Source organism: Brassica rapa, chromosome A05 (assembly GCF_000309985.2).
Source record: "Brassica rapa cultivar Chiifu-401-42 chromosome A05, CAAS_Brap_v3.01, whole genome shotgun sequence".
NCBI classification, from domain to species: Eukaryota; Viridiplantae; Streptophyta; class Magnoliopsida; order Brassicales; family Brassicaceae; genus Brassica; species Brassica rapa.
The window spans coordinates 13728670-13743634 of NC_024799.2; the positions used below are offsets into that span (position 1 = coordinate 13728670).

Genomic DNA, 14965 nt, shown 5'->3' on the forward strand with positions numbered 1-14965 from the left:
ATTGTAACTTGGTTGGAAATGATATTAGATGCAGGGCCACTATTCAGGTATTGGAGATTACAATACCTATAGATGCTTATTTGTTGTATGCATGATATGTTAGAGCTCAATCGCTTAACTCAGTGATCAGCTGTCGCATGTTTCACTGGTTTACAGGCAAGATCTCGTGTCTCAACGGTTAGTATGTCGACAACGAAAGAGTGTCGATCGATGGTCCTATTAGGACGTCGACCGATACACCTTTGCCAACATCGATCGATAGTCAGTTGAGGACGTCGATCGACGGGTTCTAGCCACGCCTATGCGCGAGTATGATATGCCCTACTAAGATACTAAATTAGCAGTTAGCCCTCTCTAGCAGTCTAAATATGATAGATAGATGTCAGGATGGGATAACAAGGGTGCTTGAATATGCAATCCTATGATCAAGTTCTAGTTAGCAAGGCTAAAACAAGCAATGAATACAAATCTATCATAAATATCACAACAAGGCAGATCTATAGTTTGGGGCTAATCCCACAAACCTATCTGAACCCTGGATCTAATAATTGAACTACTCAGACATAGCAAAGCAATTCATAAAAATGAAGAAGTAGAAACTCATAGTATAGATGAAAAGAAATGATAACAAGGAGTTCCAATCACAAGTGATCTTCTCTCCCAAAACTCTCTTTTCTCTCAAAGTAAAACTTGTAACAAAAAAGGTCTCCCTGCCGTCAAAACACTTAGACAGTATATAATCTACTAGGTTAAAAAATCGTCAGGGCATTTTCGTAATTTAGCTTGGCCTTGGGTTTTAATTCTGCTGAATCAAAAATGTCGCGTGCCTGATGTCTCGACATCGATCGATGGTACTTGGGTACATCGATCGATATTAATCTTCATTTGTCGAGGCATCTCCTGGTATCGATCGTCAGCACTGATGGGCATCGATCGATTGTTCTTCCTCTCGTCTACCTCTACGTGGTCAGCTCGGGTGAAATGTCCTTTAAGCTCCAAAATGCTCCAAAGTCATAGCTTTACTCCGAAATGCACCTGAACCTGAAAACATACCTAGAAGAGTAGAAAACATAGATATATATATAGTAAAACACCTATATACCATGGATGAAAACAGGTCAAATCCAAGGTATATCATGCACTTCGATCCATCCATAAGTTCCTGACCATATCCCTTTGGTTGATTAGATCATTCCAAAACTGGATCACCCCTTTGCTAGATTGGCTCCTACTCTCTTGCTTGGGAATCATATAGCCTTGTTAGCTAAGGCTTGTATCAATTTTGATGAGGACCGATGGAAGGTATTCAGACGATTTGAAGTGACACCATGCATTGGTTTGATAAAGAATACTCAGGTACTCAGGTATTTTATGGGTTTTCTAACTTACTGAAAACCCAATGTTTGTACGTGTTCCATTCCAACAAGTTCTCCAAATGAATTTCAACAATACTTATCCAATCGGTATATATTCCCAGCTTGTTATACTGGTGATTCTTATAATGAATTAATATGTTATGTATTATTAACATAATTTTATAGGAAAAATTGCCAAATGTGACTCACAACTTGATTTATAATGCAAAAAGTAACCTAAAAGACTATTGAAATTACAACCAGCCCCTTGTGAACAAACAAAAAAACCGAATTTTTTTTACGTTTCTAACCCCCGTAAGTCGTATGGACTAGTTCTACTTAGAAATAATTTAAAATTTTTGTAACAAATATTTTGATAAGTGAAATATTGAAATCATGTAATTAACATATGTTTTAAGAGATATAAATTAAAATATAACAAAAGTTAATTGTTTTCAAGATAGATGAGTGAAAGTAGTGATTCATGATATTCTTTGGTTTAGGTTTTGCCAACATATGTTGTAGTATTGTATGTGTTCTTAGAGTTAAATTTTGGAATGCATAAATGGTTTTTTGAAAACTTTAAAATTTACGTATGTGTGTTTATTTCTGTGTATAGTAAACACTATTTAAGTATAATTACGGCTTTGTAACGTGGTTAGTTAGTTAATTTAGTCAATTCAGTTTAGGGGTTAAATTTAGGGTCTGAGACGACTTACTTGTAAGTCGTCTGATGTACAATATTCAACAGACGACTTACTAGTAAGTCGTACAAACCGGACCGAACCTTTAATTTTACAATGTACTTTTAAACCTAACCGGATTATTTACCGGCCATATATAAGGTTTTTTTTCATTCAATGTTTCGCAAAATTCAAAAAACCCTAACCCCGTTTCTCTGAAAGGCGATTCGAAGGCGATTTCCGTCGATTCTCTCTAATCAATCGTTCTCACCGCCGGTTATCTCTCCGCCGTTATCACCGTCGTTCTCACCGCCGTTCTCACCGCCATTCTCACAGCCGCTTCCTCTATTTAAGATCAGAGAAGAAACCCTAGCGGACATTCTCTCAGAGGCATCTCGTTGAACTCCACCGCCGGTAAGTTATATATGTTACTATCGAGTGATTGATTGAGGAAAAGATGAACATAAAACGTTGTCTCTATCAATTTATACACTCGTTCTTTTTTCACGTCTAATTTTGCCGATATATAACCGCTACGTCGAACGCGACTATATCTTCTCCGAATTTTCAGGTCGGCTTTAAAATGTTCTGTCTTGGAAGACTTATGATTAAGTCGTATGGAAAATCTTCCAGCTGGAAGAATTATTAAGTCTTCCAGCTGGAAGACTTGCCATACGACTTCATTATAAATCTTTGATTGTTTTGAGATGGTTGACTTAATTATAAGTCTTTGATTGTTTTGAGATGGTTGTCTTTGATTGTTTTGCAGGCAAAAAAAATGGAAATACCAGAACTCCCCCGTAGGATACATACAATAAGGGAAGAGCCCCCCGCAGGGCATAGCATTTCGTATCATACTTGTTGGGCGTTGCATACTTCTTTAAAGAAAACTCTTCATGATGACGAATATGAATAGCTGAAGGAGTCGAAGTTGGGAGTTTTCATCACGTTCCAAGAGCTGGGATTTGAATGGACTTCAAGGCTGGTTCACTACATGCTCGGTTTCCAGCTGGACATAAAGGAGAAGTATGAGCTCTGGAGTCTCGTTGGTCCAGAACCTGTGAGGTTTTCACTGTTAGAGTTTGAAAACCTCACTGGTCTAAACTTCAAGTACATCGAGGACCTTGAGAGACCTCAATGTATTTTTACAAAGGAGTTGACTTCTTTCTGGGGGATGTTGGGAGTTCATGTCGAAGCTGGGCCATCTACTTAGGAGATAATAGCAGCATTAGGGAGATGCGAAGGGTGGTCTCGGGATGATTGCAAGCGGTTCGCGTACCTTGCCATCTTCACTGGATATATTGAAGGCAGAAAGTATTCAACCCCTACACGGGTTAGTCTGGCAAGGCTAGTGATGGAGCTAGAACGGTTTGAGAATTATCCATGGGGGAGAGTCGCGTTTAAGGTGCTGATGGACTCTGCGAAGGGCAAAGATATTTCGGGTTGTTACACTGTTAATGGGTTTGCGCAAGCTCTCTAGGTCTGGGTGTACACAGCTCTGTCCGATACTGGCTTACAAAGGTGGCAAAGGACGCAGACGCTTTAAAGAGGCTATCCTCGATCAGGTATTTACTTCAATCTGGACGACTTCGCAGAAAACTTATAATAAAGTCGTCTGATAAGTCTTCCAACTGGAAGACTTAGTAGAAGACTTATAATAAAGTCGTATGGAAAGTCTTCCAAGACTTTCCAGACGACTTTATTATAAGTTGTCTGCGAAGTCCTTTCTTTCCATCTTTCTTAATCCGTCAAATATCTAAGTGCATATCTTCTTATTACTGCAGACTAGGGTGATCAACTTTGTTGAGAAGGACATTGCTGAAATGTTTCCAAAACTGGAGTTTGATGTTGAGGACACGCCCGCGGATAACATAATTAAACTCATGTTTGTGAAAAAATCGTGGAAGTGGACCCTGGAACACTGGGAAGTCACCGGTACTAGGGTCAATACAAAGCCGGCGGTTGTGATTCCAAAAAAGAAAAAATGTAGTGAAGGAAGACAGTGCAAGACCTCGGAAGAAAGCTCGTAAAGAGGCACCTGCAGAGGCACCTGCAGAGTCTAGTGAAGAGGTTCATACAGTGGCTCGTTCAGAGGTGACTGCGACTGTTGGTGGGTTGACCAAAGAGGATATTAAAACCATGTTCAAGGATGTAGTTGATGCCATGAGGGAAGGGTTTGGGACGTGCCTTAAGGAGATCAAGTATCTGTCGGAAAGGGTGGAAGCTGTGGAGAAGAAGGTTGGTATCACCACAAAACGGAAAGGGACAGGGACATCATCTCAAAACAGAGGGACAGGGACATCATCTCAAAACACTACCTCTCCACCTAAAAACACGCTCGAACCCGGGGTTAGTAACGACTCCTCTCCCAACAAGAGATTGACTAGACAAAGTCTTAAGAATAAGAACTGAAAATTTGCATTTGCTTTGTTTCTTGTATGTCATAACATGTGTGCTTTGTTTATAGTGTATGGATTTTGTATTTGACTTCTGTTTCATGTTTGAAGACACTCATTGGTTATTATTGTTTGAAATGGATCTTTGGTTATTATTGTATAAACCCATCTTGTATATTGCAGAGTGAAAGTGTTAATTGAACGAACGCGGGAAGGAAGAGGTTGTCGGAGGATAAAGGTCCAGATGTGCCCGCAGATGATAGTTCCTCGAAAGATAAAGCTCCAGAACCGATCCTTGTTCTATTGGACAAAAATCAGTCCACTGTTTCGGATTTACAGAAGGATGATGCTAGATATAAGGATAAGAGGGATGCTGCTTTGGCACTTTGCCGTGAAAAGAGTGATCGAACAAGGAGACTTGCTGCCTCACAGCAATCTCCTTATACGGCAAACCGCACGGCAAAAGTGATCATTCCAAACAAAAAGCTTTTTCCAGGCTATAATCCTTTTGTACCAATTGACAAGAAGAAGTTGATGGAGCTCGCTGATTGGTTGAAAACTTATCTGTAAGTGTTTGCTTTTCCCATAATAGCTTGCTTTAGTCTACAAAAACTGATTGCTTTTTAACATTTTTGTGTTTGCAGTCATTATAGAGCAGCTCTCGATAAAAAACCACGTACAAGTAGAACTTGGTGGTATCACATCCTCCGGACGTCCTTAGAGTGGCTGGAGAACTGTGTAAGTCTTCTGCTATGACTTAGATGACTTTTTGACAAGTCTTCTTTGTAGACGACTTACCAATAAGTCGTCTGGTAAGTCATCTACGTAGAAGACTGTAAGTCGTTTGGTCAGTCATCTACGTAGAAGACTTACCAGACGACTTATTGGTAAGTCGTCTGGTTAGTCGTCTACGTAGACGGCTTACCAGATGACTTAATTCGTCTACCAATAAGTCGTCTGGTAAATCGTCTACGTAGACGGCTTACCAGACGACTTAATTCGTCTACGAATTACTTGTAAGTCGTCTGGTTAGTCTTCTTTGTAGACGACTTACCAATATATCGTCTGGTAAGTCGTCTAAGTAGAAGACTTACCAGACGACTTAATTCGTCTACGAATTACATATAAGTCGTCTGGTTCGTCTTCTTTGTAAACGACTTACCAATAAGTCGTCTGGTAAGTCGTCTACGTAGAAGACTTACCAGCCGACTTATTGGTAAATCGTCTACAAAGAAGACGAACCAGACGACTTAATTCGTCTGATATCTTCTTACTTGTACCCTATTTTATATGCAGCATATTGATACTTGGATTAATGTGCTGAGGAAGAGGTATCACGCTAAACCACAACATTTCAGGAGCAAGAAAATGTGCTTTGTTGATCATCTCTTTGCTCAGCAATGGAGTTTCAACTTCAAGGATTTTAAGGACTCGGAGCCCGATCAGAACGGTTTAGGAAGAAGACTCCCAGGTGGGGCGTGGAACTATTATGCAGGCACTATACCATCATTTTGCCAATCGAACAAGGTTTGGGGGACGGATATTGATGATATCTATGCGCCAGTGAACTACAACGACAATCATTGGATTGCTATGTGGATATCAATCCCTAAGAGGCATATATTCGTCTTTGACAGCATTTGTTCCAGTATCTCCCCAGAAGAACTCGATGTGGTAATGGAGCCTTTTCTCTACATGGTCCCTTATCTGCTTGTTGAGTGCGCTTCCTCAGACGAACAGCGTGCCCAATACAGCCTGGAGCCATTCACATTTGAGAGACCGGACAATATACCTCCGGCCCGACGGCCCTAGCTGGTAATTGTGGTGTGTACACTATAAAGTACATTGAATGTCATGCTCTTGGAATAGAGTTTACTAAAAAAGACTTTGCTAAGGCTAACGGGAAGACTATTAGAGATAAGATGGCGGTGGATATATTTCAAGAGCTTCCTGACGCGCATGAGTTCTTAAACAAGGACAATGATGCCAACCTGGGTGCGTATGAGGTGTGATAAACAGGCTATACTAGATTATTTTGTATGATATAGATTAGGCTGACGTGTGTATTTGAACTTGATCCCTATTTTGTAACCTATTTAAGTCGTCTGGAATGTTGGACGACTTAACTATAAGTTGTCGACTTATTTTGTAACCTATTTTGCAGTGACCTGTAGAACCTTTCGGATAATATAAAGGGCAAGACCTTCTTAAATTTGTTTGGTAGTGCAATTTGACAAAGAAGTTGACACAGATAAGTTCATAACACAAAATTTTAATACATAGACTAAACACTGGACGACTAACTTAACTGGACGACCTCCTGGACGACTTACTTGAAGCTGAAGGTCTTCTGGACGACTTACTTGAAGGTCTTCTGGAAGACTAAACACTGGACAACTAACTTTAAGGTCTTCTGGAAGAAAAAACCCTGGACGACTAACTCGACGGCCTTCTGGACGACTTACGTGAAGGTCTTCTGGAAGAAAAAACCCTGGACGACTAACTGGACGACCTTCTAGACGACTTGCGTGAAGGTATTCTGGAAGACTAAACACTGGACGACTAAATTGAAGGTCTTCTGGAAGGGAACACCCTGGACGACTAACTGGACGACCTTCTGGATGACTTACGTGAAGGTCTTCTGGAAGACTAGACACTGGACGACTAACTTGAATGTCTTTTGGAAGAAAGAACCGTGGACGACTAACTGGACAACCTTCTGGACGACTTACTTGAAGGTCGTCCACGTCAATCCTTACATTGTGGTTTCGTATGGCCAGTTTCCTTGCATTTTGAGCATCTATAAACCCTGTGTTGCTTTCGGGGTTTGCGTGCTCTCATCCTGGATAGCTCCAACCAAGATTGCCATCTTGATTTCTTCTGTCTTCCCGGACCACGCTTTATCTCCGGAGGAAAGCATGTGCGTTCCTCAACTTGTTGTCCAGCACAAGGATATATATTCTCTGAGTATCCTGCAAACAGAAAATCTTTTGAGTACACTGGACATGCAAGTGTGGAGATATGCAAACCAACAGAGGTTGCAGCACCTATAGCATGAGAGCAAGGTATTTTCTCCACTGTATAGACACCACAATCACACTTTCCATGTTCCAAATAAACCACACAGTCCATTTTTCCACCTTTCACAAAGAATCGTCATCCATCAATTGGTTGTACCGTCATCGTATCCGCTATCTCCGATTGAACAACAAGCAAGTATTCAACACCTCGACAATGTTGAGTTGGGAGACTCAAAGCATCTTATCTCCTTTTCCAAAACCACTTTCCTAGCTTCTCCCTTATGAACTCCAACAGGAACTGAACCGGAAATCCTCTAGCTCGCTTCAGAGCGGAATTAATAGATTCAGCGATGTTGCTTGTCTTTATGTTGTACCTATCCCCCTGAAAATAAACCCTAGACCATAGGCTGACGTTGGTATTCTCCAAATACGTTGCAAGGTCCGGGTTTGCACTCCGTTTCTCAGCCATGTACCGGTCAATATCTGAAACCGTATGAGCATAAGCAGCACCTTTCACCAAGTACAAGAGATGTTTCCCTTTATACTTTTTGACAATGTTATCTTGAAGGTGATAATAACATATTCCTCGGGTTGCCCAAGGAAATACCTTATCACACGCACTTTTAATGGCTGTGTGCCGGTCGGAGACTATCACCAGAGGCTGCTCATCAGATACACAACTAGCCAATTTTGTGAAAAACCATTCCCAAGAAGGTTCATCTTCAGCATCTACGATCCCAAAAGCCAATGGAAATATCTGAAAATTATCATCTTGTGCGGCTGCAACTAACATAATACCTCCATACTTTCCACTTAGGTGAGTCCCATCCACCACAATGACCCTTAAAACCTTTGATAGAAGCTCCAAAAGAGAGAAATATATACTTAAATCTATTGATAGAATCGAGTTCTATAGCCGTGATAGAATCGGGATTTTCTAAGGAGATTTGCTCGAGATATGATGGCAAACGCGAATACCCATCTTATTTTAATCCTCTCACCAATGTTTGTGCATATAAAAGTGATATGTATGAAGTGGTGTAATCAAGCGTCATGCCAAACATGTTCTTCATTGCATCAGTGATATGCTGCGGATTCAACCCATCAATGATTCCAACACGATCAATGAAAAGCCTACCAACATACTTCGGAGTACAGTGTCTCCGCTGAGCGAGTCGGTCTCCCACTGAGCATGTATGTTTTTCCACATACTTTGTTACTCAAAACGTGTTTGTCCCATGTTTCACACTCGCTCTGACCTTCCATTGACAACCACAAACCGGACATGTTGTCACAAAAAGAGTTTTCGTTGACTTGTATATTCTGAAGGAGAACTTAAACCTCACTGCTGTCAACCGCAGCTCTGAAAGCAGTGCATCCTTGCTAACAAAACTCTGGTTGACATAGATATTGTTACCATTCGATCTTCCTCCTTCAATCATTTTGATATCTTCAAAACACATATCATCATCTTCCTCATCCTCATCTTCAACCTTTCCATAAACACTGTAATCCTCACCATTCTCGTCCGCTTCAGCAACAATAGAGATTCCAGCATCCTCCTCCCCATCGTCCTCCTCCCCATCATCATCCTCCCCATCATCCTCCTCCCCATCATGATTTTCATCTTCAACCAAATCATCATCATCATCTTCAAAACATTCACCAGCTTCATCATCTTCTTCCCTGAACTCTGAAACCGTTTCCACCTTGCTACGGCTTGATACACAAATCCGTACGTCATACGTTTTGGTTATCTCGAGCAAGTTTCGAACTTGTCTATCACTTGTAACATGAATAGGAGGGGTGTCTGGAGCCAGCATCATTTCTGCTGGTAATTAGTAGGTTATCTCCACCTATTATGTGCTCATGTCCAGGTTGAAATCTTCTTGAGCCATTGCAAGAAGTTCAGCATGTGCCGAACCTTCCCTCAAAAAAATGATTCTCGCTCCTTTGACATTATCAACCACAAAATCCCAACGGCAATCTTTCAACAACCATTCTCCATACACTGCATGTAACTGCCGCATCATCTACAAAAATTCAAAATAAAACACATTAGTAAATATAGAGAAAATGAAAGTTTACTAAACATGGACGCAGACGACATACCAGAAAGTCGTCTGGAAGACTTAACAAGTAAGTCGTCCATCTTTGTTTGTTAAAAAACAAACTTTTGACGACTTACCAGTAAGTCGTCTAGGATAAATGGGTTAGTTTTGCATTTGACCGAATTGTGTCAGATATTTGACTTTTCCTGGATGACTTACCAGTAAGTCGTCTCTGCGTAAACAAAAATTTTAATATTTTATTAAAGCTAGACGACTTATTTGTAAGTCTTCTCAGGTTAGTTTGCAATTCGAAAAAGAAACTTAAATATTTAACTTTACCCAAACGATTTACTTGAAAGTCGTCCAGGTAGACGATGTACGAGAAAGTCGTCCGAGATAAGCAAGGTTTGACCAGAATCTAGGAAATAAATCTGGATGACTTTGCTTATCCTAGATGACATTCAGGTAAGTCGTCTGACTTGACGACTTCCGCGTAAGTCGTCTGACTTGACGACTTCCGCGTAAGTCGTCTGGGAAAAGTTAAATATTTAAGTTTTATTTTCCAATTACAAAAGTAACCTGAGACAACTTACAGATAAGTCGTCTAGCTTTAATAAAATATTGAATTTTTTGTGAACCCAGAGACAACTTACTGGTAAGTTGTCCAGGAAAAGTCAAATATCTGACACAATTCGGTCAAATGCAAAACTAACCCGTTTATCCTCAAGTTGTCTAGGGTATTCTCTAGATTTTCTTTTAACAAACAAAGATGACGACTTATAAGTAAGTCGTCCGTTTGAGCAGAAGACTTACCCGTAAGTCTTCTACAGCAAGACTACTTACGGGTAAGTCTTCTACGCAAACAGATATGGGAAAAAAATTCAAATTCATACCTTAAACAAGTGAGATGACTTCCTTAGCACACAGAGTCTTCTCCAACCATCCAGAATTTCAAACGAAAGTAATCCACCAAGAATAGTACGCTTGAATCGCTCTATCAACCATAAAAAATTTTGAATCAAAAGCTTGAGTTTTTGGATGAATATGGAGGCAAAGTGAAATAGATCTTGTTTTTAGTTCATAACAAGTGAGAAAGATAGAGTGTAAATTGATTTTACGTGCATTAAGAGCTTCAAATTGGTTGTTCATGGTGGTTGGGGTATTGATGGCAATGACAGTCTTGTAAATACTTGAAGATGATGAGGTTGAGAGAGTAAAAAAACCATTTTCGGAAAAAAAAAAATTTAATGGTATTTTCGTAAATAATGTAAACATGTGGGGGTGAATAGAACAAAACAAAACTAAAAAAAAAAAGGTTAGTTTTGTGTTTAACTTTATGTTTTGAGTCAAATCTGCAAAAAACCCTAATTTTATATCCTAGTAATTATCAACTTTTGTAGACCTGTTTGGATGGTTTACTACATTTGGAACTTTAACACAGCATGTGGATGATCCTTATGAGGAGATTTTTGATGTACCTCTAACTAAAACTAATTTTAAGGATGAAAGTTAATTACTATTCTTAGTATAAGTAACTCATAAACATCAAATAAACTTCTATTTAAAATTAATATTCGTCTTATATGTATGTCACCAACAATACTACAGAGTGGGTGTGAGTTGGAATGCGAAGCTTCAGGACAGCTTGCCCGATAATTGGATATATGAAGTTGGTGGTTGAATAAATACCATAAAACCATCTTACGTTAGCGTTTTTGGCGAGTAAGCTACATTGAGGAAGGTGAAATTAAAAGCATTTTAATATTACTGACATCTTTTGAACACAATCTAGTTTTTTTTGGTCAACCCTTTAACATAATTTAAAAAAGATTTAAATTGTTGTCAATGTTCAGGAAAAGTCATGTTCGCAGACGGAGGACAATGTGCTAAGTTCGAATTCGTTCCAACATGGATTCAATAGTTATGTTATAATTGATTAAATACCGTTTGTATATATGTTAAGTATTTAAGTTTTTGGAAGTGATTGTCCTTTTTAAAACCTCTTATTATATAAACTAACTTATAATATAACATATCTAAATTTTTGTTGAGTATATGATTTTACAATTTAACATATGTAAATTGAAATCTAATCATTTTCTACCTTTATAATAAATATCATGATGCCATAGTTATTTGCATGATAAAAATGGCCCATACCGGTATCACTGGTGAGACTAATTAACAAATTAAATCACTCGAACTTTGATAGAACAGATTAATTAACTTTATACTACTAAACATACATGATATACACATACATGATATGAACATAATATGATTTTTCTTGAATTTTATTATCATATTTTACGTTATATACTAGGTGTCATATGAGATGTATAACAAAACACGTAATATACAAATAATAAAAACAACTCTTCATGAAGAATCATAGAAATGTAAACATCAAACTAAGTGGATAATAGTGAATCTGATACAAACATCTGAATTCTGCATATCAACATGCATGAATTATTTATTGCATACATATATATGATTTAACTTTAAACATCAATGTATAGTGCCACAAATGTTGAATCATAAAACTGTATTTATCAAAATTACGAATCATTGTGCCGTCCACCTAGTACTAACATATAAATAAAAACATATGCACGTATCAAATGCAATATATATAATAAGACAAAAAAAAAGAAGAAAATTTGAATTATGCTTTAAAATAAATATTCTATGAATGCAACTATTGTAATTGTTATGTATATCGTGCTCGACAACCACGTTAAAACAATTTAGATCAAACTTTTTAGAAGAAAAAAATGTTTGACATAAAATACTTACAAAAACATTTACAAAATATCAAATTTTAAAGTTAACAAATATTAATTTTTGCACTTGGACAAACCCATAGTTAGTATTAAAAAAAAGAATCTATTGAGAGAATTTTGAATTACAGATTTAATAAATAAATTTATGATAAGTGCTTAGTGAATATTAATTTTTAAAATTCAAATGTATTCATATATGCCATAAGTATAATATTCAAATTTTAATTTCTAACTGATTATGGGTATCCTGATTTTTAAAAGAAGTTTGACTTTTAAGAAAACTAACTAGATTTTGATCTGCGCTTCAGAAGCGCGGATATTTTTTTGTGACTGTAAACTCAAATATTAAATAAATTTATATTTATTATTAGATATCTAAAATATTTAAAAGCTGTTCTATTATTATTATTTCAGTCCGGTACAATATTTTCATTGAGTTTTCACATCCGAATCAGACTTGTGGTCGAATCGTAAGATCTAGTAACTCATATATAGTGGGATAGAATATACTAAAATGAATATAGTAAAAGTATCTGAAAATCAAAAAGACCGTTATTAACCCACTGAGAAAAATATAATTTGTTTTTTGTTTTATAAATTTTTGATATATTAATATACATTTGACTTGTATAAGAAATTTTTTCTAACAAATATTGTTAAGTCTATTTATAAATATATTAATTATCAATATACCAAAATAGTGAAGCAAGTATTATTTTTTTTTTCCTTTTTTAATTTTCTATCAAACTATTATCAATTTTTTCTTAAAAAAAAAATCAGTTTGTGACAGATATTTTATTAGGGTTTTTGCCAAAACTAACCCACAACTTGATTTTAACCCCAAACCTATACCCAAACTTGAATCAAATGCAAAACTAACCTAAAAGCCTAGTGAAATTACAACAGACGACTTACATGTAAGTCGTCCAAATATTCCCGCCTAAATTTTTTTAAAAAAATTATTTTCCCGCTTAAATAATTTAAACCAGACGGCTTACTTGTAAGTCGTCTGGAAAGTCTTCTATTTTAGTTTCCCGCTAAAAATATTTAATTTCCCGCTAAAAATATTAAACTCTTTTGGACGACTTACATGTAAGTCGTCTGTTTTAATTTCTTCACCAGACGACTGAAATGTAAGTCGTCCAGGAAGTCGTCTGAGTCAAAAATATTTAACCTAATTGGATTTTTGGTCTCCCTATATAAAGAAAAGTTTACACATTCTTTCTCCTCCTCTCAAATGGCTGCAACAAAAATGTAATGTTCATCATTCTAAAACTCTCCAACCTCTCTCTAATCTCTTTGACTTGAAAACACCAAACTTTATATGAATTTTTCAGTTTTGTCTCATGTATTTCTTACTAATCTATCTATTTTGCAGGTTTTTAATCAAATGGTACTCATCTTCCACTAATTTAAAGGTAGATCTATTAATTTTAGATATGTATTTTTGTGTGTTCTATAAATGTAGATTTATCTAATCTTCCACTCATTTTCTCTATTTTTAAGTCATTTAAACGTTTTTGGATATGCAAGTTTTTCAGATCTGGATTTGAAGTCCAGATGACTTCCATGAAGTCCAGACGACTTCGAGGAAGTCGTCTGGACTTCCAGGAAGTCGTCTGGACTTCCAGGAAGTCGTCTGGACTTCCAGGAAGTCGTCTGGACTTCCAGGAAGTCGTCTGGACTTCATGGAAGTCGTCTGGACTTCATGGAAGTCTTCTGACGAAGTTTCCCTTTCATAATAGATCTGAGCGTTTTGGTAAGTTCTTATGTCTGATTTTTCTTCATTTGGTAACTTTTTGTTGTATAAAGTTCTTACTTTTTTCCCAAACTAAAACTCTCCAAACCCACTCTAATCTCTTTGACTTGAAAACACCAAACTTTATATGAATTTTTCAGTTTTATCTCATGTCTTTCTTACTAATCTATCTTTTTTGCAGGTTTTTAATTAGATGGTACTCATCTTCCACTAATTTAAAGGTAGATCTATTATTTTTAGATATGTATTTTTGTGTGTTCTGTAAAGGTAGATTTATCTAATCTTACTTATTTTTTCTGTTTTAAAGCCATTTGAACGTTTTTGGATATGCAGGTTTTTCAGATCTGGATTTGATATGCAGGTTTTTCAGATCGGGAAGACTTCTGGGACGACTTACCTGTTAGTCGTCTGGAAGTCGTCTGGACTTCTTGGAAGTCTTCTGACAAAGTCGTCTGGACTTCCTGGAAGTCGTCTGGACTTCCTAAAAGTCGTCTGGAAGTCGTCTGGACTTCCTAAAAGTCTTCTGACAAAGTCGTCTGAACTTCCTGGAAGTCGTCTGGACTTCCTAAAAGTCGTCTGGACTTCCTGGAAGTCTTCTGACAAAGTTTTCTTCCATATCAAGTGGAGTCCAAGCTTGTCTTTGTAGAGGAATGATCTATAATAGTTTTGTTTGTGGTCTGTTTTGTGAATTGCATGTCTACTGTTGGGGTCAAAAACGGTTACGGCGGAATTATCACCCGAAAATCCTCGGAGATCGTATTTCCGAAAAAGATAGTAAAAGAAGAGATGCAATTTTCGTAAAAATAACCTATACAAGGTTTTTACGAAGAAGTATCCTTTGGGATTCAAACCGAACAAACCAAACTCGGTCGCTACGTATACGCGCCGTCTGGTCGCTACGTAGCAACCAAACCC

The 14965-nt window shown here is 37.4% G+C and overlaps 1 pseudogene; it reads left to right on the plus strand.

Annotated features, from left to right (window-relative positions):
* Positions 1–579: 579 nt before the first annotated feature.
* Positions 580–9520, plus strand: LOC103849829 (annotated as a pseudogene).
* Positions 9521–14965: the final 5445 nt, after the last annotated feature.